Here is a 23,984-nt window from a genome sequence, read left to right on the forward strand (position 1 = left end):
CAGTTATCGTAAAGGCAGAATGGTGTGAATGCCCAGACACCTGTTTATAAACTTTCCTTTTGGTCTTTCCTCTGAGCTACCCCAATAATTCTTATGCTTTAGTTTGCTTGAGAAATACTGTATGGGAGAGTTGCTTACACTAAATCATATATATTGCACTTTGTTGGCAATTGAAGAGACTTTCGGAGGTGGTTTTGACTATAGTTCATTTTCACCTTGCTCATCATACACAATGTAATTCCTTTGTGTAAGTTTTCAATAAATGTTAGTTATTACTATTGTTATTGAAGTATATAACAAAATTTGCAAAAATATTAGAAGAAAAAACTCAATTTGTGGTATCATGGAAAATGACCAGTGCGTATGAAGATGTTTTGGGTCTTCCAGATACTGTGTTCTAGGGTGGGCCAGGTGGTCTGATGAGATGTGACAGGGGAGCCTGCCATGCCACATGTGTGGGGTCTGCTACACAGCAGACAGGCTTTCACCCCAAGTTTCGTTACTGAGCTAACTTTTGGCATGTGTATTGGATTGTACAGTGCCCTCCCTCTTCTTTTTTGTTTTGTTAATTGTGGTAAAAAGCATGGTAAAATGGTTTACCATCATAACTATTTTCAAGTGCACAGTCCAGTAGTATTAACTAGGTGCACATTGTCGTACAACAGATCTCTAAAACATTTTCATCCTGCAAGACTGAAATTCTATACCCATTGAACAACACTGCCCCTCTTTCCCTTCCCCCACAGCCCCTGGCCACTACCATTCTGCTTTCTGTTTCTAAGAGTTTGACTACTTTATATATCTCATATAAGTGGAATCATGCAGTACTTGTCTTTTTATGACTCGCATATCTCACTTAGCATAATGTCCTCAAGGTTCACATACATTGTAGCAGGTATGAGAATTTCCTTATGTTTTTTAAAATACATTTATTTATTTATTTATTTTTGGCTGCGTTGGATCTTTGTTGTTGCGTGCAGGCTTCTCATTGCAGTGGCTTCTCTTGCTGTGGAGTACGGGCTCTAGGTGCGTGGGCTCAGTAGTTGTGGTGCACAGGTTTAGTTGCTCTGCGGCATGTGGGATCTTCCTGGACCGGGGCTCAAACCCGTGTCCCCTGCATTGGCAGGAAGATTCTTAACCACTGGACCACCAGGGAAGTCCCCAGAATTTCCTTATGTTTTTTAAAGGCTGAAAAACATTCCATTGTATGGATAGACCACATTTTCTTTACCTGTTTATCTGTTGATGGACATGTAGGTTTCCTCCACCTCCTGGCTATTGTGAATAATGTTGCAATGAACATGGGTGTGCCAATCTCTTCGAGATCCCATTTTAAATTCTTTTGGACATATCCCCAGAAGTAGGATTGCTGGATCATATAGTAGTTCTATTTTTAATTTTTTTAGGAGCCTCTATCCTGTTTTCCATAGAGGCTGCCCCATTTTACATTCGTATCAACAGTAGTGGTCCACCTCCTTTTGATCCTTGCCATATTGCCCTGCTTTGCCCCACCAGTTTAGTGAGCCCACCTTCCACCTGTTCTCTCTATCCTGCTAATTCAACTCGCTACACTAGGTGCTCGGGGTTCTGGCCACTTCACCCTATTCAGCCCCCTTGGTTAAGCCTCCAAGAGTGATTCCAGATGGAGCAGGGCTCAGGCAGAGGCCCCAAGTTCATGGTCGCCAAACAATCTCACATTCCCTATTGGTTACTTTTTACATTCTGGATCTGGGAAGCATTGCCACTTGTTTCTTATTTTCCTCCTCTTTCTTCTAGGAAGGGAGATGTAACTGTCAGAAGGAGTTTGTTGGCCTGATTCTGTCATTTTTCTGCTCTTGAGGCCACTGAAGTGGGTGAAACTGGCTCTCAGAAGCCCAGGTGCACAGAATCTAAACCTTTAGTAGAAACTTCCTTTCTGTTCTCCTGCTCCTCAGGGTCACCTGTAGCTCTAGGGGTTTGATAGCACTGAGCTCTTAAAGGGAAAAGCTCAGAGTCATGCACAATTCAATTCCCAAGTCACAGAAGGATGGAGTCCTTGCTCAGATCTTTCCCTTAAGCTCCATATCGGACCAAAAACTTAGAGTTTCTTTTTTTTGTACAACCACTCCATCAATGGGCAAGCTGGCTCACTGCTAATCCTGAGCTTGGGAATCCTGAATCATCTTCTAACCAGGGTAGGTCTAGCACAAGTAACTTCCCACCTATGCTTGATTCATTTGGCTTCAGCTGTAGATTTGACCTGCTGGGGTTCAGAGGTCCACCTTAGACTTGTGAGGAAGGGTGGCAGGTATGGAAGGAGAAACAAAGACCTTCAAACATTATTCTTACCCTCTGGAAACATATCCTCCAGTTTCAGTGATGGATAGAGTTGGAAAGAGAGGAGAGAGAAAAGGTTCAAAACAGTCTTCTCCCTTAGCCCAGAATTCTTGGGCTGAGTACTTATTGATGCTGTCTGCTGGAAACATGGGTAGGCTGGAACCTGTACCAATTAACTAACCTATCTCGATTTAGCCTTAGAAAAATGAGGTTTCATCTCTAAAGGGGGTTCATGATAAACCTAATTTCCCTCTCTGAATCTTAAGTTTCCATTAAAGAGACACCAGTTAGAGAATCTGGGAATAGGTAAAGATAATGGGAATCTGATTCCATGGGGAGGTAGTAATAAATTTACTCATGTATGTCAGTCTCATGCCTTGAAAAATCATGTTGACCCAATTCTCTCTTTCCATTTTCATTATGATTGGTAGCTGTGATGGTCAGTTTTATGTGTCACCTTGGCTAGATTACAGTCTCAAGTTATTCAATCAAATATCAATTGTTGCTGTGAAAGTATTTTGTAGATGTGATTAACATTCATAATCAGTTGACTTTACTGGAGACATCACATGTCCTAATTTCAAATTATATTACAAAGCTATAACAATCAAAACAGTATGGTATTGGCATAAAGACAGACACATAGATCAGTGGAACAGCATAGAGAGCCCAGACATAAACCCATGCATAAATGGTCAATTAATTTACAATAAAGTAGTAAAGAATATACGATAGGGAAAGGGTAGTTTGTTCAATAAATGGTATTGGGAAAACTGAACTGCCACATGCAAAAGAATGAAACTGGACCCCTATCTTACACCATACACAAAAATCAACTCAAAATGGATTAAATAATTAAATTTAAGAACTGAAACTGTAAAACTCCTAGAAGAAACCATAGGGGGTTATCTCCTTGACATTTTGGTCTTGGCAATGATTTTTTGGACTTGACACCAAAAGCAAAAGCAAAAATAGACAAGTGGGACTACATCAAACTAAAAAGCTTCTGCACAGAAAAGCAAACCATCAACAAAATGAAAAGGCAAGCTACAGAATGGGAGAAAATATCTGTAAGTCATATATCTGATAAGGGGTAATGTTCAAAATAAATAAAGAACTTACACAACTCAATAGCAAAAAACCAAACAACCCAATTTAAAAATGAACAGGGCTTCCCTGGTGGCGCAGTGGTTGGGAGTCCGCCTGCTGATGCAGGGGACGCGGGTTCGTGCCCCGGTCCGGGAAGGTCCCACATGCCGCGGAGCGGCTGGGCCCGTGAGCCATGGCCGCTGGGCCTGCGCGTCTGGAGACTGTGCTCCTCAGCGGGAGAGGCCACAGCAGTGGGAGGCCCGCGTACCGCAAAAAAAAAAAAAATAAATAAAAATAAAAATGAACAGAGGAAGTGAATAAACATTTTCCAAAGAAGGCATACAAATGGCCAACACAATATATGAAAAGGCACTCAAAATCACTCACATCAGGGAAATGTAAATCAAAACCACAATGAGATTTAACCTCACAACGGTTAGAATGGCTGTCATCAAAATGACAAGAGATAACAAGCGTTGGTGAGGATATGGAGAAAAGGGGACCCTGGTGCAGTGTAGGTGGGAGTGTAAATTGGTGCAGCCACTATGGAAAACAGTATGAAGGCTCCTCAAAAAATTCAAAATAGAACTACTGTATGATCCAGCAACTCCATTTCTGGGTATATATCCAAGGGAAATGAAAACAGGATATAGACTCTTGCACTCCCATGTTCATTGCAGCATTATTCGCAACAGCCAAGATAAAGAAACAACCTAAGTGTCTGTCAATGGATGAATGAATAAAGAAGATGTGGTGCGCACACACACGCCCACACACACACACACACACACACACACACACACACACACACACACACACTGGAATAGTATCCAGCCACAAGAAAGAAGGAAATCCTGCAATTTTCAACAATATGGATGGACCTTCAGGGCATTATGCTAAATGAAATAAACCAGGTAGGGAAAGACAAATACTGTGTGATATCACTTATATGTGGAATCTAAAAAAAAAGGAAAGTCAAACTCAAAGAAACAGGGAGTAGAAAAATGGTTGCCAGGGTCTGGGGATGAGGGGGTGTGAGAGGTTGGTAAAAGAGTATAAACTTTCAGTTATAATATGAGTAAAGTGTGAGGATCTAATGTATGACATGGTAACTATAGATGATAACGATTATGTAACTGAAATTTGGAAAGGGAGTAAAACAAATATTCTCTCACACACCATATATATATATATATATATACATATATATATATATATATATATATATAGTGTGTGTGTGTCTGTGTCTGTGTGTGTGTGTGTGTGTGTGTGTGTGTGTGAGATGGATGTATTAATTAACTACATGGGAAGGAATCCTTTCATAATGCATATAGTAATCAAATCATCATGATGTACACTTTAAATACCTAACAATTTGTCAATTATACCTCAATAAAGCTGAAAAAAAATCAGCTGACTTTAAGTAAATGAATTTATTCTAGATAATTTGGGTAGGCTTGATCTAATCAGTTGAAAGACCTTAAGAGCAAGGCTGAGGCTTCCTTGAAGAAGAAATTCTGCCCATGGAGAGCAGCTCCACTTCCTGTGTGACAATTTCCTTCCAATCTGCCCTTCCTGATAGCCTGCCCTATGGATTTCAGATTTTCCTGGACAGCCCCCGCCATCACAGAAGCCAACTGCTCGCAATAAATCACTTACTATATATCACCTACTGGTTGTTTCTCTGGTGGAACCCTGATGGATAACAGTACTCTGCACATGTGTTCTGGAGCAGCTAGAATGATCTCGCAATTCCCAAATGTGCCAACTGCATTTCTACCTCTATGTTTTAGCTTGTTCCTTACCCCCTGCTGGAATGTCCTCTTCCACGAGGCCACTTTTCAAGTCTTACATCTTGCCTTTAAGGTCCAACTTGAAGAGCTGCCTCTTCGAAGCCTTCCTGGCTGCGTGGGATCTGGCGGTACTCCCTCCTCTGAATTCATACAGCATTGTGGGTGACCACTTGTTTGGCCTGCAGTCCAACTTTATATTGTTATGACCCCATAAGGGTCAGAAGCATGACCTCTACACCTTTGTTTCCCAAATCCTAACTGCTACTCTACTCAAAGGTGATGCTTCTGAAACCCTACCAGCACAAGCAGAGTGCCGTTTTTGGCTTTCTGATGCCTTTCATAATTACTGTCCCTTCATAAGTGCCAACATTTTCACGGTGTGGAACATCCCCACCCATGTACTGGGGCTCAGATAGGCTAGTTTAACAGAAGGGAGCCTTCTGTAACACGACTTCAAGTAGGGAATAGAGTCAAAGACACGATTTTGATGTAAAAACACAAAGGAGTTACATCAAGAGGCTGAGGAAAGGTCTTATTGGTCTTACTGTCCAGTCCTCAGGCCAAATTTCTGCTTTTTTCCACTTCCCCTGCCTGGAGTGATTCAAAGTCCCCTCTGGCTCCATGCAGGGAAACCTGACAGAACTGAATGTCCAACAACCTGAGTGGAAGATCTAAGTGGAGGTGAGGATGGGGGACGCGGGGGCTAAAAGCTGGAGCTTGGCAGAGGAGAGAGAGTCCATAGAAGAGAGATTCCTAAGTTCTCTGATGGCAGCAAGAGGACAACCCAATGTGGAGCCTGGCAGGAAGCGTTTGGTGGTCCAGGAACAGCAGGTAGGACGGGGTGAGTGCGGTGCAGGATTGAACCCAAAGTGAACACACCTGTCGGACAGCATTTCAGGCTGGAGCTGAATCGAGGAACTCTTGTGCAAACTCCTCCAGGACTCTGAGGGTGCACGTGACTAACCCGCTGGCACCTGCCTCTCTCAGGGCTGCTGCACCTTCTGTGCTTCTCATGCTCCAGGCAGAAGAGAGGGTTACACAACCCATCGGAAATGACAGTGCATTCCTCCCTAACTCGAGGGATCAAAGGGCTCCTCAAAGACGGGAGGAGGGTGGGGTCCCTGTCACAAAGCTCGGTAGGGGGAACTCAGGCAGCCTCAGCCAAGGGGCTGTGAACACCAGTTTCTTATTCCTGGCCCCATCCCCGTCTCACCTCCCCTGAGAACAAAAGGAACGGAAGTTTCTTGGGAAGAGAAAGCAGCGCTCTAGCTCAGTTACTTCCTGAATAAAACTATACTGTCTCTAGAATGGTCTGAGAAATCTTGAAATCTGACCTTTGCTCTGAGGTGGGGTAATTCTGAGGGAGCTACACAGTGTGGCTGAGGGTGAGAAGAGGGGGCAGGGGGCAAAATGGGGACCCAACTCTTCATGAAGACCCAAGTCCTCCTGGGTATGTTGAATATGAAAAAATTTCTCCTTGCTGATGCACTCCTAAATTATCTGGGTCCAGACTGAAACTCAAAATCAACAGAGATAGTGAGTGAAAGCAAGAGAGAAGTAAGTGCCAGCAGGAAGGACAAGCTGCTCTCCGTGATGCTTACTCATGGGTCTACAACTGACTAATGAGTGCGTGAGGGAAGAGTTCAACCTCACTAGTAATCAAGGAAACGCAAATCAAATCAAAGAGATACAATTTCCACCTACCAAACTGAATTGTTTTTAAAGAGGGACTTATCTTACGCATGCTGGTGGGAGTGCATACTGGCTTTCTGGAAAGTCACTTGGTAATAAGTAACAAGACTTGAAAATGATGACTCAGTAATTCTTCTAGGAAATGACTAAAGAAATAACAAGAGATGTGAACAAAGATGGTTTTATGCAGAGATGATCATTGCTTCATTATAACAACAAAAAAATAATTGAAATGTCCAACAAAAGAGAATAGTTAATCATGATAAATCCACATTGGAGAATATGATGCAGTTATTGAATATGGTCATTGGTATAGGCAATTTGGTCCAAAAATGTGTGTGAAATCCCATGGGCATTTTAAGTCTTTACTAGTGGGGCAAGTTCTTTACCTCTCCAAGGCCTCACTCTATTTACCTGTAAAATGAGTTTATCAGTATCTACCCAGGAGAGCTGCTGTGAGAATTAAATGTGATCATGTGATCAGGGTTTCTGGCTGATTACGAGACTCAATCAATGTGGGCAATGATTATTTCATAATGGACATGCATAATTTTTTAATAAGGAAAAATCCTAATTCACGCTATTTTAAAATAATATTTCAGAAGAGTTTTTGATGAAATGGAACACAAAAATAACATATTAAATATAAAAGCAGAATACAAATAATGTGTGTGCATATAATCCCATTTTTCAAATGCACACACATATACACAAATATATGCATGCATTTCAAAAACACGTAAAGGAGTTACCTCACAACATTACCAGCAGTTAAGTTGTGGATTATGGGTGATTTTTGTTTTCTCCTTTACAAGTACTGTGTTTTCAAAAATCTCTACAATAAGCACGTTATCATTTTTAAAAAGTAAAAAATTTCCAGAGATTCCAAATCTGATGTGGGGAGAACACAGAAGGGAAAACTGTGACCTCCATCTGTGAGTGGCCCCTCCACGGGTGTCGTGCTCCACAGAAAGCCGAGTCACCCCTGTGAGGCCAGGGTGTCCTGTGAAATATGTAGACCAGGGTCAGACCAGCTTGTGAGGCATGATGGCCTCGGCAGACCTTTCCGGGGAGTGGGCACTCTGCCACCTGGGCCTGTATCATAATGAGATAATGTTTGTGAAAGCACTTTGCCAAAGAGAAAACTCTATCCAGATAGGCGATTCTGGGGCTTATTCTAGAGAAAGGAGGCTCTCAGAGCACATTCCATTAAGGAATTTCACACTCTGCCTCCTCCTCCAGACTCCTCTGTTCCTCCCTCCCCTGAACAGAAACATATTTAGTAACCCTATCTAAATCCTCTTCTTTCCCTTAATTTGATTAAGAAGCTAGGGGAACAAGGGATGAAGTGGAGGGTGAGGAGAGGGGGAGACTGAGTTGTGGGGAAAGATTAGAGGAGCTCAATGGATATCTCGGCCAAGTGATGCCTGAGTGTGGACAGGACAAGGGCCTCCAGGTACTTAGTACAGAAGCACAGAGCACAGAGGGAGGGACACAGTTGATCACGGAGCAGCCTCTCTGGCTGAACGAGAACCAAATAGGGGAGGGTCATGCTTTAAGGATTAACCAGGGGAATGGGGGCCATTTCCTAAAGGAGGCGCTAGCATCTTTCTGCGTCTCTTCTGGATCCTTGGAGCTTTAGGGTCTTCAGATACTTAAGAAGTTCCAAGGGGCTAATGTGTTGAACTCCTGCTATATGTGAGGTACTTTCACATATATCAATTAATTTACTCTAATTAAGTAAATTATCACCCATGAAACTGATGCTCAGAGAGAACAGTTTTTGCCCGTAAGCATACAGTATCAGTGGGGTGGGGAAACTGGGGTTCAAACCCAGCTCTCCCTGCTTTTACCACTCTTCCTGGCAAACATTATCCTCAGGAGGAAGATAGTAACAGCCAGCATTTATTTAGCCCTATGTGCCTTACAAATAAGTGGTTTCATGTAATCCTCCTAATATCTCTACAAGGTAGATATATACTATTAACAAACCCATTTTACAGATGAGCAACCTGATGCTTAGAGCAAGCAACTGAGCTAAAGTTACAGAGCTGGTAAATGGTGAAAGAGCAGGGCCTTAGAGAGCCTGGGAAAGTTAAAGGAACATTGGGTATGAGGCATTTCGAGTGAGAGGGGAGCTCCTGTTTCATGTGTCTCTTCTAACAGCTGGTTGCACCTCAAGGACAGGGACCTTACCTTGTTTATCCTTTTCCCAGCCCTGAACACAATGCCTGGAACACGGGGAACGTTTGCTGCAAGAACTAGTGGTACTTGTTAAGTTTGGCCAAGTGAGAGTCTCCAGTGTGGTGAGGATTAAGTGAGACATATTTGTCTAGGGATTTCCAAGTCTAAAATGTCACAGTGCTGGGCTTCAGAAAAGGATCCATTGGCAGTGGGAATCCCTGCAGGAGGCTTTAAAGGTGACCAGGACCTTGACAATGGGCAGGCCCAGGGAGAGGGTTCCAGCTCCCTTGCAGAATTTGATTCAGACCAAAATGACAATGAGGGGGGCTCAGGCACATAGTCCCCACTGGTTCCTTCCACAGGGACGTCTCAAGGACATCTCCAAACCTTGGGAGATAAAACACAGTATGGGAGATGAAGGTGAAGGTGGGAAGAGTGCCATCTGGGCAGCTCAGAAAGACAGGAGAGAGAGGGAAGTGGGGAGCTTAGTGCTTTAATTAACAGGGACCTAAGACTCTTCTAGAAATAGGTTTGAAAGGATAAAGGGCAGAAAGTTGGTCTCTTCTGGAGAGGACTAATAGTCTCCACGAAGGGACCTCAAGCTTCAGTGAGAGTCTCTCATTGATAGATAAATACATCATTGCTTTATGGTCCACTACAGCTTTAGATGAAGCATTCCTGCTTCTCTTCCTTCTATAACCTGTGAGGAAGGCTACCAAAGGGCAGAGAACAGAAACAGCCACCGAGTTCCTGGGTCAAGTCCAGGGCTTCCTGGCCTGTATTCAGAGCCTCAGCTTTTCTCCCCCTCTTGCAATAGTTGTTGGTGTCTTTATGTGAGCTGCTTATTAACCAGAGGATATCAGGGCACTGGGAGGGGAGAGCTGGTGCTGGTTGCCAGTGAGTGTAATTCAGAAGCACAGAATGGGGCAAAGCTGATGTGTGTGGTCTGGGTGACAGAGGATGGAACCAGACTCTGGTCACCACGCTGGAGCATCAGCTTGGAGGGTCCTGTGACCTGTGGGGGCAGCCGGGAGAGCCAGGGGTTCACTACCAACAGTGCCTATCCATAGAAGAGTTCCACTTGCCAGGATGAAGGATAATGAATGGCTCTGAAGCAGCTGGATCTACGCTACCCTCCCACAGCAACAAGTGGAGGGAGTTCTTTCAATGCTGTAGGAACTCCTCTACCACACCCTTTTCCAAAGACACTACTTTTCAATTAAATATGAAAATCCTGGGCATCCTCTCCCGTCTCCTCTGGTAAGCTGCAGCTGACGGTCCTAGTCTACATAAGTACTTCTGATGGGCTTCATCAGCCAGCTGACCTCTTGGGGTCAAACCAAGGAAGCAGAGCCTGCCCTGGGCCCTGAGATGGTTCTTGATACTAGAGCACAGAACGGCTTCCTGCTGTGTCTAAGAAATACGGCTTAGCCAGGCTTCAGCTGGGCTGCAGTGTTAAATGTCTTAGGTTTCAAGTTGGTACCAGCTGCACTGAAGGGAAATGGTTGGGGAAATTCTCCCATTTGGCTTCTTTCCACATGGAGGATGGCTAAAGGAAGAGAGAGCTTAGAGCTGCTGTGCTGGTGCTGATGCCTTAAAAATAATGATATAAACACAGCCACAGAGGTTGGCCTGTGGAGTCCCTGATGGGGACCAGAGAAGAAATGTTGTCCTGACTTACCCTTCAACCCATGCTCTGCAAACAGAAGTGACCCAGCCCTCATCTATCACCTCTGAAGCTAAACAACTTCCCCAGATGGCCCCATGGAGCATAAATCAAGAGGGCCCTAGCTTCCAAGAAACCTGTACACAATTGCAGCCCTCAGAAATACTTGTTCTCAGATTCTTTCTTCCTCTATGTTCAGAATACGGTGCTAGCAAGTCATAATCCCAGATGAATATAGCAGATCATCTTAAGCATGTCACTCAGTTTCTCTGAGCCTGGATCCTCACCTTTAAATGGGGATCATGTCACGTCTGCCTCATGGGTTTGAGGTGGAAATTAAATGAGATAATTCAAGGAGAGTGCTTAGTTCAGTGCCCTGATGAATGTTAGCTTCTATATCACCATTATTTCATTAGCTGAAGCCCATTCTTAGGTACAAAGACAGAAAACGAACAAACAAATAACAGCGATTCTAATTGTAATCCCAAACACGAAGGGCTGTGGGCTACAGCCTCAATGATTTCATAACACACAAAGCTTCTGTCTCCTGCTTACTCTCATGCCAAATCTGTGCCAGATCTGGTTATACGTGGTAACCTCAGTGGCCTCCAAGTTGTTTAAATTCTCACAGAGAATCCCAATGGATACTCAGACCTGCTGAAGCCGAGACAAATTCAAACATGCTGGGCTGGCAGTGAAATGTAGGATAAGAAATCATCACAAAGAAAGTCTGTTCACATTCTAAAAGTGCCTGAAGAACCATGGTTTGTACAGAGAGCCCTCCTCTCAGATGGGCAGCTCACAGATTCTTTCCTCTCGTACTTATTCCACAATACCACATCACACCCCTAACAAACATGTTTTGCTCCCAACTGAACAGGTAAAGACATGACGGCATTTCTGTTTTAGAGCTATTGAATGCCAAAGCCTTTGCTTCTGCTCACGTGTCCTAACCTTCCCTGCCTGGGAATTGGATCTGGGGTAATGGGTGACCCAGCAGGCACAAAGATGACAGATTCCTGCATCATGTAGCAACGCCGGGACAACCTGGGGCATCTGGCCTGGCTGGCAGGCGGGCAGGCTGGGAGGGGCAGCTGTAAGTACACCGACCTTTGTCCCCGTTTGCTCTTGGAGAGGGCGGGCCCTGCCAATGCTGCTCTCTTCTTTCTCTCCGTGTCTGCCTGGGACTCCTGCTAATCAAAATGTTCTCCAGGACCTGAGAAAGCCTGACCCTGGTGGGTGGCAAGCAGAGACCTCTTCTGGCAGCCAAAGGGCGCTCTGAACCTCTGTCCAGACATGGCAGGCACGGGGCTCCTAGGCACATGTATGTTCCTGTTCCCGAAAAAAATCTCTTCCCTTCTGGCTTTTTTCCAACTAGAAGGCTTATCATTAACTAGCCATCTACTCCTCTAGAAAACTGTCGACTCTGGGCACTCCTTCTACTAATGGATAACCACTAACGGATCCAAGGGAATATATTAAAGGACAGTGCCCCTGAATTTGAGCTCAGCAGGGCTGCTTTTCTCTTTGCAGGGCTCGTCCTTTGGGGAGGGAAACGCTCCTGTGTCTGCCTTCCTCACTGCCAGTTAAGTGGTTGTTCTGAGGAAACTGCGTGTCCTTTCTTCCAGCAAGGTTCTCCAGACCTCTGGCTCCCCAGGCTGGACACAAGGAGGGGGATGGATGCACATGTCTAGTGGGGAGGTAGGGGTACTCTCTGGCTCTTTCATGGTAAATCCTCCTGCTTTTTTCCCTTTCTTTCTTAGTTTCCCTGAATGATGCTGCTGGGGCTTAAGGCAGGTTGAGCCAGAAAACCAATTTTTCTTGAGAAAAGGCTGAGAGTTTTCTCTTTTAAGTAAGAAGTTAGGCCCTGGTTGCCTATTCCCTTCACCTTATGGAGGGCACTACGCCTGCCAGTTCCCTTCCATCTGGCAGGGGAGGCCACAGTCAGAGAGAAGCATCCTTCTCTTTCACAAATAAACAAATCCAATCCATGTGCTAGAGGACTTAGGGTATATTAATAGACAGATATTTTGTTTTCCTATTCTGGTGCTTATCCCCTTCCACTAGTATGAATGATAAGAGAACACAAAATGTTCTCCACCAGCCACCCTTCTCCCCTCCCCCAGGGAGAAGCAAGCCAGGGGGCATAAGCTATTCTGTTTAAAGCCATCGCTGATGTACGAACTCTGAGAAAACAGACTTAAAGGTTTATATTCGGTCTCTCTTGGCTACGGTTGCTGTTCAGCAAAGAAACTATATTGTTTAAACCCTCCAGGCAAACGGGTTGCAAGGCAACCTGCAAACAATAGAAAATACCCCAAACTAAAAATACAGGCTTTAAAGGATAGGAAGCATGGTGGTGTCTTGGGGAAATAATTCCAAAATTGGGGTGAAGGAGAAAGGTGTCAGTTAGGTTGCTTTTATGTCCCATCAGCCCATCTGCCTGCTTTCACCCTTAACTGAGTTTCTTATAATCCAGGCATATTGGATTTTTATTCCTGGACTCTTAGTTCTTTCCATGGTCATCAACACCTTTATGGAGGAAGGGGCTCAAAAAGGCTATAATATCAGGCTGCCTCCTGTCCTAAGAAAAGCTACAAAGATTCTTATCAATGTACTTCCCCACTAGCTCCCAGCCCTGACAATGACTGCAACTCCTATGCCTGAGAAGTCCTTAGAAGCCCAAGAAAGAAGAGGGCTGGGGCCCAGCTTAATCACAAGGGTCCTGTGCCAGGAAGGCAGAGGGTCAGAGTTAGAGAGGAATGTGACGATGGAAAGAAAGCTTAGAGTGATGCGCCTGGAAGACAGTCGAAGGACCACAAGCCAAGGAACGCAGGTGGCCTCCAGAAGCCGGAAAAGACAAGCAGCTGCATTCTCCCCAAGAGTCTCCAGGAGGAACATACCCTTGCTGACACCTTGATTTTGGCCTCATGAGACTTCTGACCTCCAGAAAGGTAAGAGAATACATTTGTGTTGTTTTAAGTTTGTAGTAATTTGTTACAGCAACAATAGGAGACTAATACAGCAACTGAGAACCCAAGGATCTTTTACAAGGACAAGAAACCTTCTGTTAGTTCTTGGGTCCTCCATACTCTAGTACTGCAGGCAGATGACTGGGAAACCATGGTGTTCCCTTCCTGATGTACTTTACCACACATGACCAGACCATCGGAGGGCACTGAATCAGGTGGGCTGATTCACTATTATATCTCATGGCTTCCTTTAAACAAACAATCAAATAAACACAAATCAGTAAAAAGGCTGCTCTTTTATTTTTACCCACCGACAGGGCAGACCGATCAATCTATTATCCAATAGGCAGACTTGAGTGGCTGGGACATGGTTTTCTCCCATAACTTGTGGCCCCACCCCAACCAGTGTCACTCAGAGGGATCAGACCAGAAAGGGAAACTGGAAGAAAGAAAAATAAACCACTTCTATCTCCCTACTCCAGGTAGCCGGCCAGAAACTATAAGAGAATCTCTTGGACCTGTTTGGAAGGAAACACTTAAGAGATTTCAAGGCTCTCTCTTCTTTTGTGAGCAGGTTTGCTTTTTTCCAGACTATTCTCTGATTAAATGTCTTCTAAGGGCTTGCATAGAGAGCCTAGGAAACCCTATCTCAATAAAAAAAGAGAAAAGCACAGGATTCCCCTAGTTCCTTGCCTCCTAGAAGCATAAGCACTGGAAGACCATAATTTACTCTGTCTCATGACATTTCTAGGAGATAAGAACCATGGGTCCGGTCCCCATTTTATAATTTGGAACCCTGAGTATTACAGAGAGAGCAGCAACATGGACACAGTCACCCAGCAAGTTAAAACGATTTGCCCAGGGCTTCCCTGGTGGCGCAGTGGTTAAGAGTCCGCCTGCCGATGCAGGGGACATGGGTTCGTGCCCCGGTCTGGGGAGATCCCACATGCCGCAGAGCGGCTGGGCCCGTGAGCCATGGCCACTGAGCCTGCGCGTCCGGAGCCTGTGCTCCGCAACGGGAGAGGCCACAACAGTGAGAGGCCCGCGTACCGCAAAGAAAAAAACCCAAAAACAACCAAAACGATTTGCCCAAACCAGAACATAGCTCCCCCGACACCTAGACTGGCACTGTCCTCGTGTTCTCATGCTTAGTCTCAGGCCCTGGTGAACCAGGTCAGTAGGGCATAGCCTCTGGGTAGGTGGTCTCAGTGGAATGCAGAGATATGAAATCATTAAGCCTGTCATCACAAGGCAAGCTACTGATGCCCCAGGGGAAAGATTTTTCCAGACCAGAATAGAGCTCTGAATTGTTCTGTATGTCTGGTGTGTGTGTGTGCACGTGTGTGAGAATTTGGAAGGTAGTCAGGGGTGTGAAATAACGGCCAGGTCAAGGTATCTGCACTCTACCTTACCTTTTTTTTTAAAGACATACTTTTTTAAAGATTTATTTATTATTTATTTTTGGCGGCATTAGGTCTTAGTTGTGGAATCTTTGTTGAGGCATGTGGGATCTTTCGTCGCGGCACGCAGGCTTCTCTCCAGTTGTGGCGTGCGGGTTTTCTCTTCTCTATTTGTGGTGTGTGGGCTCCAGGGCACGTGGGCTCTGTAGTTGTGGTGCGCGGGTTCTAGAGCACGTGGGCTCTGTAGTTTGCGGCAGGCAGGCTCTCTAGTTGAGGTGTGCAAACTCAGTAGTTGTGGCATGCGGGCTTAGTTGCCCCACGTCATGCGGGATCCTAGTTCCCCAACCAGGGATGGAACCCAGGTCCCCTGCATTGGAAGGAGGATTCTTTACTACTGGACCACCAGGGAAGTCCCTACCTTACCTCAGTAAACCCATGAAGAGCTTTCATTTTTCTTTTTCTACCATCAAAACAAATCATTTTCTAGCTTCTTTCTCATTTATCCCTCCTCCTCTCTCTCCCTCTACCATTCTTCTGAGAGCCTGAAATCTGACTTTAGGAGCAAAACTAATAGATTCCCCAAACTCACTGCAAGGGGATCGTGCTGGCTTGTACTGAATAGCGGCTTTGGCTTCAGAGCCAGAACTACCAATGCCCACAGCTCGGCATGAAATGCTGACAAGTTCTGCACATTCTCCACCACTTCTACTGCCCTTCCACGCGCAGGGGGCTTTGCAGAGCCACCTTCATTTCCTGCCACTTACATTTTGTGTCTCTCAAAGACTGAAAGGGTGCCCCTCTCTTTTCTTTCAGGTATAAAGAAAGGAGAATGGAATGACTTGGTTTAACACTACACTATTTTCAAAGTGTAGCAGACTCCTAATGGGGTTGTCATGTAAAAGTGGATGTAAAAATTAAGCTGATGTTGCCAGGTGCCTTCCCTAAGGGCCCAGAGTGGGCCCACAATATGGATCCTGTGCCACGTGAGGCAGAGGGCAGAAAATGGCAGCTGACAAAGGCAAAGTCAATGACCCTCAGCGTCTGAGTGGAGGAAGGTGACAAAACAACACCATGGGGGGCCAAAGATGTCAAGACAAGATGAAAGGAAGGACTGGTGGAACATGGCACTTGGCAAGACTGGTAGTGCTTTTTATTTACTTATTTCATTTCATTTTATTTTTTTGGCCACACCACGTGGCTTGTGGGATCCTAGATCCCCAACCAGGGACCAAACCTGAGCCCTCGACAGTGAAAGTGTGGAGTCCTATGACTGGACCACCAGGGAATTCCCTGGCTAGTGATTTTTAAAATCTGAGCTTAGGGCTTCCCTGGTGGTGCAGTGGTTAAGAATTCGCCTGCCAATGCAGGCGACACGGGTTCGAGCCCTGGTCCAGGAAGAACCCACATGCCGCGGAGCAACTAAGCCCGTGCGCCACAGCTACTGAGCCTGCACTCTAGAGCCTGCGAACCACAACTACTGAGCCAGCGTGGTGCAACTACTGAAGCCCCACGTCTAGAGCCCGTGCTCCGCAACAGGAGAAGCCACCGCAATGAAAAGCCCGTGCACCGCAATGAAGAGTAGCCCCCACTTGCCACAACTGGAGGAAGCCCATGTGCAGCAACAAAGACCCAACACAGCCAAAAATAAATAAAATAAAATAAAATAAAAAAGAATCCGCCTGCCAAGGAAGGGGACATGGGTTCAAGCCCTGGTCTGGGAAGATCCCACGTGCCACACAGCAACTAAGCCCGCGAACCACAACTACTGAGCCTGTGCTCTGCAACAAGAGAAGCCACCACAATGAGAAGCCTGCGCACCGCAAAGAAGAGTAGCCCCCTCTTGCTGCAACTAGAGAAAGCCCGCGCACAACAACAAAGACCCAACACAGCCAAAAAAAAATAAGATAAATTAAAAAAAAATCTGAGCTTAAATTAACAGATGCAGTTTTGAGTTTGACTAACCCTCAACCTTGTATTAGTCCTAAACTAAAAATAATCGATGCCCCCAAATCTCCTTGCCTTATGCTAGAAATACGCACACACAGGGATGATAGGTAAAAAGAAGTGGGACAGGATGACTGGGACCCAGGGCTAAGGATCAGATGGGAACCAGAACCTCTTTATAAGGTTAACCCTGAGAAGTCCAAAAGTAAACTGTCACAATTATGATCAACTGATTTGCAATAAGGGTGCTAAGACAATTCAATGCGGAAACAATAGTCTTTCAACAAATGGTGCTGGGACAAATGGATATCCACATGCAAAATAATGAAGTTGAATAGGAGAAAATATTTGTAAGTCATATGTCTGAGAAGGGACTTGTATTTAGAATAAAGAACTCCTACAACTCAACAATAAAAAGACAAATAACCCAATTAAAAAATGGACGAAGGATCTGAATAGACATTTTGTCAAAAAAGATACAAATGGCCAATAAATATATGAAAATTAGCCATCAGGGTAATGCTTACAAAACCACAATGAAATACTATTTCATACTTACTAAGTTGGCTATAATAAAGAAGATGGATGATAACAATATCCTTTTTTCCAGTATCCTTGGTGAGGATGTGTAGAAATTAGAACCTTCATACTTTGCTGGTAGGAATGTAAAATGGTACAGTGAAAAAGTTTTTGAAAAACTTCTGCAGTTCCACAAAAAGTTAAACATAGACTTACCATATAACTCAGCAATTCTACTCCAAGGTAAATGCCCAAGAGAGCTGAAAACATGTCTATACAAAAACTTGTATATGAATGTTCATAATACTGTTATTTGTAATAACCAAAAAGTGGAAATAACCTAAGTGTTTGTCAACTTATGACTGGATAAACAAAATGTGGTATAGCCATATGATGGAGTATTATTCAGTCATAAAAAGTTAAAGAAGTAGAAAGGAAATTCTGACAAATGCTATGACATGAATGACAAGGTTATTGAGCATATTATGCTAAGTGGAACAAACCAGTCAAGAAAGGACACTGTATGATTCAACTTATATGAGGTTCCTGAGGAGTCAAATTCATAGAGACAAAATACAGTGGTGGTTGCAGAGGGTGGGAGAAGGAAAATGGGGAATTCCTGTTTTATGGGAATAGAGTTCAGTTTTATAAGATGAAGAGAATTCTGGAGATTGGCTGTAGAACCAATGTAGACATATTTAAAATATTGAAATGTACATTTAAAGATGGTTAAGGGAATTCCCTGGTGGTCCAGTGGTTAGGACTTGGTGCTTTTGCTGCCATGGGCCCAGGTTCAGTTCCTGGTTGGGGAACTAAGAGCCTGAAAGCTGTGTGGTGCGGCACACCCCCTCCCCCCACCAAAAAAAAAAAAAGGTTAAGATGGTAAATTTTATGTTATGTGTATTTTCCCACAATAAAAAAAAAGTAATGAAGTCTAATGATACATACTATGACATGGATGGCCTTGAAAACGTTATGCTAAGGGAAAGAAGCCAGACACAAAAGACCACATATTGTATGGTTCCATTTATATGAAGTTCCAGAATAGGCAAATCTATAGAGCTAGAAGTAGATTAGTAGTTTTCTCAGGCTGGGGGGGTCTGGGGGAAATGGGCAGTGACTGCTAATAGGTACATGGTTTCTTTTCAGGGTGGTGAGATGTTCCTAAAGTGAATGTAGTAATGGTTGCACAACTCTGGTAATGTACTGAAAATCACTGCATTTTTGAATGGGTGAATTGTATGGTATGTAAATTATATCTCAATAAGGCTGTTAAAAAATTAAGGTAAGAAGACTGAAAATGAATGAACTGCTTCTTTTTAAAAATTATTATTGTTAGGTTCTGTGATCTAACAATATCTAACAATATCTAGTTGATGACTGCTTTCCCTTAATGAACTGTAGGAACATAAGGCTGTGCTATGACAGAACAGGGGAGGAGTGCTATTCACAAACAGGAATACAGCTAACTCAATTGAAGAAGTGAGAAAAAATGTCTGCAGGCTTGAAAGAAAAAAAATAACCCAGCAGCAGATATTTTTAGAAGATACTTCAAAAAAAGTTGTAATAGGTCAAATACATTTCTAGAAAAACAAAGCAACTAAAATCCTTCAATACAAGGGGCTTGCAAAAAGGTCTTTAAGGTTTTTCTCAAACTAAGTCCTGCATTGTTTAATCACTTTATAACCGCGTTTGATCTCTTGACAAGATAATTTGGAAGTCCAAATGTGCATTTCAACTTGCTTCTCATCATTCTGTACTTGATCATGCTCTGGGACGTTAACATAGACAATACCTGCAAAGATGTTTAAGAGTAGAATAGACTGTACCATAAAAATGACATTAAAAAGGACAATGGTCTGCCTGAAACAGGAAGGAAATCCTGTCACATGGTACAGCATGGAAGAACCTTGAGGATATTATGCTAAGTGAAGCAAGCCAGTCATAAAAAGATAAATACTATATGATTCCACTTATATGAGGATCCTAGAGTAGTCAAATTCAGAGACAGAAAGTAGAATGGTGGTTGCCAGGGGCTGGGGAAGGGGGATGGGGAGTTAGTGTTTAATGGGTATAGAGTTTCAGTTTGTTCTGGAGATCTATTGTGCAATAATGTGAATATTCTGAACCATATACTTAAAGATGGTTACGATGGTAAATTTTAGGTTATGTATTTTTCACCATAATTTAAAAAGTTTAAAAAGGACAGTGCTGAGTTACAAGCCTTAATAAAAATTTCATTTTTATTGTATTAAGGTATGACTGACATGGAAAGAATTTTCAAATTTGATAAAGAAACTTGCTGGCTTGTGTTTATCTTTACTTTTTACTCCTGCTGGAGTATAATGAAAACAGATCACTTGGTTTAATTTTGTGATTATTTTTACTTCCTGGTTCCTGCCTGATTATGCAATGCTTTTGGTTACAAATAGAAAAAAAGGAAAGTTTATGTGCTAGTCTATTATTTTTGCCTCTATTATGGCATTACATTAAAGAGGACTGGACTGAGAAATATTTCTACTTATATAAGTTTTTATACAGATTTATTTCTAAACAAATTGAAATTCTGGGGCCTTGGCCACTAAGTAAGGCATCTTCCCTAAGGTCTATGAGCTGATGCTGCTTTATACTTCCAAGTGTATTATTTTAACTGGTTTTACAATACACTAGCTTCCTCTTTCAACAAACCTAAAAGGTCACAGAATCTATCTTGAGTAATACACAAAATATTTCATAGATTTTTTGATTTTATCACATTAACTCTAAAATGTAACCACTGCTTGGAACTGTGACAATTTGATACAAGATAAGCCAAAAAGGACAGATGTTCATTACAATCATGTACAATGGGTCACTCTGAGAACAGCTACTAGCTATTCCATACTTATACTATGTGCGTTCCTGAGATACCGTCTCTGTTTTTAGACAATAATCATACATATGCATTTTTCCATACATATGCATTTCTGTGTGTTAAAGGCATGACAACATTCATTTTCTTGTTTTTAAAAAATAAATTTATTTATTTTGACTGCGTTGGGTCTTCGTGGCTGCGCTTGGGCTTTCTCTAGTTCTGGTGAGCGGGGGCTACTCAACGCTGCAGTGCGTGTGCTTCTCATTGCGGTGGCTTCTCCCGTTGCAGAGCACGGGCTCTAGGCGTGCGGGCCTCAGCAGTTGTGGTGCACGGGCCTAACCCCTCAGCGGCACATGGGATCCTCCCGGACCAGGGATCGAACCTGGGTCCCCTGCATTGGCAGGCGAACTCCCAACCACTGTGCCACCAGGGAAGTCCCAACATTCATTTTCTATAAACTTTATCCTAAGCCTGATGAGTGTTCTAGTATTAGATTTATATAACATACTTTTGAATAGTGAGAATGAAGCAGTGGGTAAGATGTCAAAGTCTCCAGGACATACTAGTGATTATTTCTAATTACAGAGCTGTATTATATTTACTTTATTCTCTATCTGGTTAATCAAGATGATACTTGGGCAGTTGCTACAGTAAGCCCTACCTGAATGGTGACTGTAAGTAGCTCGGTAAAAATAATGAGAAGACAATCAGTTTGGAGAGGGCTCCCAGTCTTACCTACCACCTTCATACATAACCTTATTTGATCCTTTCAACAATTCTTTGAAGTTGTCAGAGAAAGAAACTGAGGTCCAAAGCAATTAAGTGATTTACTCAAGGTCACACTCTATTACGTTCATTCATTCATTATTCATTTAACTAGTATTAACTGATCAAAGTTGCTTATGTGCAAGTAGGCACAGGAAATACAACTGTGAACAGAAACCAATTCCGCATTCAGCATGGTCCAAAAGGAGAATCAGATAAGGATATGTATGATTACCATACAGGACTTGTATCTTTAAATGGCTGACCCTATATGTTAAGCATTTTACTGTTCCCCAGGTGTCTACTACACTTTCTGAAGGTTCTTACCCTGGCTCACCAATCTCATCTCCTGTTTTATGTGTGTGTGTGAGAGAACAATGATTACATATACACACATAAACATATATAATACAATATATATATAATATATTCCTTTATAGACATATATTTAAAGAAAATGTGTTTGTTCTTTAAGGTATTCCTTAAAAGAATTCCTCTATCTTCCATGCCATTAAGGGATTATAGAGCTCCTTCTCCTCCACTAAGAGACCTATTGGCTCCTAGGAAATCTCATCCAGTTTGAGCCCTGGTAGTGACAGGACAGTGTCAAGGAAAGAATGCTAATGATTTTTCCACTAGCTGATCCCAAAAGCTTGGCAGAGGGGAGCTCAGTCCACTGAATGTTTATATAGCACCTTGATTAAAAGAGCTCAAAGCAGTAGTCTGAGTAGCTGTATTATAACCTCATTTTGTAAACTGCGTATTTTAAATACGAAAATAAATTCCTTTACCAATAAGCTTCATTATTTGTTAAAAATAATCATGAGATAAATTTCACAGAAAGAAGACTAGAAGTAAAATTGTAAATGGTGATAATCCCTGGGTTGTGGGATTACAGGTTATTTTAATTATCTTCTGTATTCAAAATTTCTACAATTAACATTATGGACTTCTCATTTAGAAAAAAATACTTAAAAAATTAAAGAAGAGGCCATAAAAACTCAACCTTACATAATTAAAAAAATACAAATTAAAATAATTCTTTAAGTCTATCATATTGACAGAGATGTTATGAAGCTAATATACCTAGTATAGGTAAGGGGACAGTAAACTAGGCACTGTCATTCATGACTGATGGGATTACAAATTGTCACCAGTTTTTTTCAGGGTGATTTGGCAATATCTATTGATCTAAATATCTATCTAAAATTTTAAATGCACATACTTCTGAATCCAACAATTCTACTTCTAAGATTTTTTTTTCCTTGTAGATATACTTGCATAAGGGTGCAAAGATGTAAGCAGAAGGATGTTCAATAAGGAATTTGTTAATTAAACTGTTCTACAGCTATATAGTGGAATATTCTGCAACTATTAAGAGTAGGAGAGGGGCTTCCCTGGTGGCGCAGTGGTTGAGAGTCCGCCTGCCGATGCAGGGGACACGGGTTCGTGCCCCAGTCCGGGAAGGTCCCACATGCCGCGGAGCGGCTGGGTCCGTGAGCCATGGCTGCTGAGCCTGCGCGTCCGGAGGAGCCTGTGCTCTGCAACGGGAGAGGCCACAACAGTGAGAGGCCCGCATACCACAAAAAAAAAAAAAAAAAAAAAGAAGAAGAGTAGGATAGCTCTATATGTACATATGATTATAATTTACTGTTTAGTGCAAAAAGCAAGTTTCAGAATAGTGAATATAACCCTTTCTGTATACAATTTTAAAAGGCTGTAAATACATATATGTGCCTGTGTATGCAATTAAAATGTCTGGAAGAATATTCTAAAACCTAACTGTGGACATACCTCTGAGAAGTGAGAAGACTGAGACAGGTGAGGGTTTATTTTTTTAAACTACTATTCTTTGATATTATCTGAATTTTGTTACACTGATCTTGTATTTTTATCTTTAACAGCTTTATTGGGACATAATTCACATAGCATAAAATTCACCAATTTAAAGTGATTTAAATGTACGCACACATTCACTATTTTTTAGTATATTAACAGAGTTGTACAATCATCACCACGGTGTGTATTTTTTTTAATGCAAAATATTTTGAAAATGCTCTAAAAGTAAACTTACTAGTGGCAAGAGAATGTGTGTCTGAGATACGAAAAAAGAAAGTTTTGAAGAGTAAGGGAATGATACACATAAACAAGGAGGAAAAAAATGATGGAGAGGGTCAGAGATAAAAAAAAAATAAAGATGTTAAATTGAGTTTTAACTAGGAACATATTAGATCTGCCTTCATTAAATCAACACATCTGGATTCTGTACCAACAACATCAAGGTAAGATATTTAGGCATGATAAGAAAAAGAAAACAAAGAAACCTTTGATTTGATTGTACTGCAAATATTTGGACCAGATTCTATATAAATCTACAGATAGCTGGATATGAATTTAGTTTAGAAAAATATATTGATTTTGTAGTTGCTAGAAATCTCTCCTGTCTTAGGAAGTTAACAGAGAGATACTACTTCTTAAGCAACGAATACTTACGGAACATCAACAATGCTCTGATTTGCTTAAGAATACCTGAGATGTCTGTAGCCTTATTATGATTTTAGGCAGCCTCTCTGCTAATGGATGGGGCTGTGTTCCTGTCTTGCTAGTTGTTTGGCATAGGGTGTCCAGCACTGTAGCTTGCTGGTTGTTGAGTGAAGCCGGGTCTTGGTGTTGAGATGGAGATCTCTGGGAGATTTTCGCCGTTTGATGTTACGTGGAGCTGGGAGGTCTCTTGTGGGAATAAAGACACAGACCTACTAGAGCATGGACTTGAGGATATGGGGAGGGGGA

General features: G+C 42.6%; 1 long non-coding RNA gene and 1 other non-coding gene across 2 annotated transcripts; both read left to right on the forward strand.

Annotated features, from left to right (window-relative positions):
* Positions 1-13,143: 13,143 nt before the first annotated feature.
* On the forward strand, positions 13,144-20,604 carry LOC132504096 (uncharacterized). The gene is made up of 2 exons (XR_009534729.1): positions 13,144-13,694; positions 15,926-20,604. It is a non-coding gene; the product is annotated as an uncharacterized LOC132504096 (long non-coding RNA).
* TRNAK-UUU (transfer RNA lysine (anticodon UUU)) lies at positions 18,315-18,387 on the forward strand. The gene has a single exon. It is a non-coding gene; the product is annotated as a tRNA-Lys (tRNA).
* Positions 20,605-23,984: the final 3,380 nt, after the last annotated feature.

This window comes from Lagenorhynchus albirostris, chromosome 14 (assembly GCF_949774975.1).
Source record: "Lagenorhynchus albirostris chromosome 14, mLagAlb1.1, whole genome shotgun sequence".
Lineage (NCBI taxonomy): Eukaryota > Metazoa > Chordata > Mammalia > Artiodactyla > Delphinidae > Lagenorhynchus > Lagenorhynchus albirostris.